The following is a 2,457-nucleotide window of genomic DNA, read 5'->3' as shown; positions in this document are numbered from 1 at the left end:
AACTATCTTCTGGGGGAAAACAGCTTGATCTGTAAGTCTGAAACCCAAATAATTATAAGGATCCTGAGTCTGTACCTTCTCAGGAACTATTTGCAGCACCTTATCAGCTAAGGTCTGTTGTAAATCTCTATAACATAAAAGCAAGTCCTGAGGGTCTTTCCCACTAATAAGACATCATCTGTGTAATGAATGATGTATATCATTGGCCATTGTTGTCTCACAGGCTGAATGGCTTGTGCCACAAACTTTTAACATAAGGTAGGACTATTAGCCATGCCCTGTGGAAGAACTGTCCATTGATATCTCTTCATAGGTTCCTTAAACTTAATAGAAGGAACACTGAAAGCAAATCTTTCACAATCTTCAGGGTGCAAAGGAATAGTAAAAAAGCAATCCTTTAAGTCTACCACAATTTTATAATATCCTTTAGGAATGGCTACCGGAGACAGAAGCCCAGGTTGTAAAGCTCCCATAGGTACCATGGTTTCATTAACCTTCCTTAGATCTTGTAACAATCTCCATTTACTAGATTTTTTCTTAATAACAAATATTGGAGTATTCCAAGGAGACTGGGATTCTACTAAATGTCCTGCCTCTAATTGCTCCTGCACTAGCAAAGAGATGGCTTCTATTTTCTATTTAGGTAAAGACCACTGATCAACCCACACCAGAATATCATTAAGCCATTGAATTTTATCAGCATGGGATGCAGGCAAGATAGTGACCATTACTGAAAATACCCTAAGCCTTTTATGTTAGAGTGAGGTTTAGGATCTTTAAAAGTCTTAATACCTTGTCCTTCCTTTCCTAGCCCCTGACCAGGCAAAAATCCTTGTCCTAGCATCTGCTAGGACGGCACATTATAATGGCCATCTGTGACAAGAGATCTCTTCCCCATAGGGTAACAGGCAAAAATGTTATGTTTGACATAACATAAGGCTGAATTTGTCCTGAATTGCCCTCCTTATCTCTCCAGGTTAGGAATTTAGAGCTTTGTTTTGGGTTATTGGCATAACCAATTTCTTGAAGGTGAGTAAGCATATCAGACAAAGGCCATGTTGAAGGCCAATCTTGTCCTCTAATAATTGTTACATCAGCTCCAGTATCTATTAATCCTTCAAAGCTCTTTCCTTCAATTATCAATTAAAGGTTAGGTCTCTGACTAGTAATAGATTGAACCCAGTACACATCAGAGGAACCAAAGCCACTCCGTCCTCTCTCATTCTTAACAAATCTGGACGGTAGCGGATGCAAGGATACTAAGATAAGTTGAGCAATTCTTTGATTAGCAGGTACAATTATAATACCATGAGAGGAAGCAGCCATGATTTTAATTTCTCCCTCATAATCATTATCTATAACACCTGGATAAATCTGCAGACCTTTTACAATAGAACTGCTTTGTCCTACAAGAAATCCCCAAGTCTCTGCAGGTAGAGGTCCAAAAACTCCTGTAGGCAGAGTTTGAACTCCCATTTCTGGGGTTAATACTGTGGGTGGTGGAACAGAGGTCCAATCCCGCACTTCCTGGGGTTGCCCTGACAAGTTCAAAAATTGATTTCTTTGTCTGGGCAGCAGCTTCACAGCCCCATAAGCTGCCTGCTGTGGGTAACTCAGGGCCTGAGGCTGACCCCTCCTCTTGTTTCCCGGCAACGAATGGCCTTGAAGGTCTGACTTTGATTTACATTCTCTAGCCCAATGGTTTCCCTTTCTGCATCAAGGACAAACTCCTGGAGCACAGCCTGCTTGCCCACTCTCGGCACCTTTATTCTTAGGACAATCACATTTAAAATGAACAAAACTTCCACACTTAAAACATGCATTATTCCCTCGTCTCTGTGTAAGCATTGCTTGCACGGTGGTTCTTTGCAAAGCAGTAGCCAAGGCCAAACCCTGATTATACGATGGACCGATCTCTGCACAGAGACGAATATATCCCACTAAATCTGTCTGTCTTCTGTGCAGCCTAAGGGCAGCGCGACATGCTGCATTAGCATTTTCATATGCCAATTGCGTAATGAAAGGAATTCCCGTTTGAGAATCTCCAAAAATTCTGCTAGTCGCTTTTAATAACCTATCCACAAAATCCTGGTAAAGCTCATCAGGACTCTGCTGAATGCTGGTTAAACTTCTACCAAGATCCCCTACACGGCGGGCCGCCATAGCAACCTGCGTGTACATTCCAACAGGAAACCCAATCTGATTAGCATTGCCTTCATATTGACCTTCTCCTGAAAGCATGTTAATATCCCAGTCTGGATTACCTGTCTGAGCATTCAAAGCAGCAGTTTTTTTTTAAAGATTTATTTATTTATTATATGTAAGTACACTGTAGCTGTCTTCAGACACACCAGAAGAGGGCATCGGATCTTGTTATGGATGGTTATGAGTCACCCTGTGGTTGCTGGGATTTGAACTCTGGACCTTCGGAAGAGCAGTTGGGTGCTCTTACCCACT

At 41.8% G+C, this 2,457-nt stretch overlaps 1 pseudogene; it reads right to left on the bottom strand.

The window, feature by feature from the left end:
• Positions 1–2,457, bottom strand: part of LOC110313821 — a 22,297-nt pseudogene that overhangs the window by 7,849 nt on the left and 11,991 nt on the right.

This window comes from Mus pahari, chromosome X (assembly GCF_900095145.1).
Source record: "Mus pahari chromosome X, PAHARI_EIJ_v1.1, whole genome shotgun sequence".
Lineage (NCBI taxonomy): Eukaryota > Metazoa > Chordata > Mammalia > Rodentia > Muridae > Mus > Mus pahari.
Note: the sequence above shows the minus strand (reverse complement) of the source record. Positions and strands in the feature narration are given on the sequence as shown.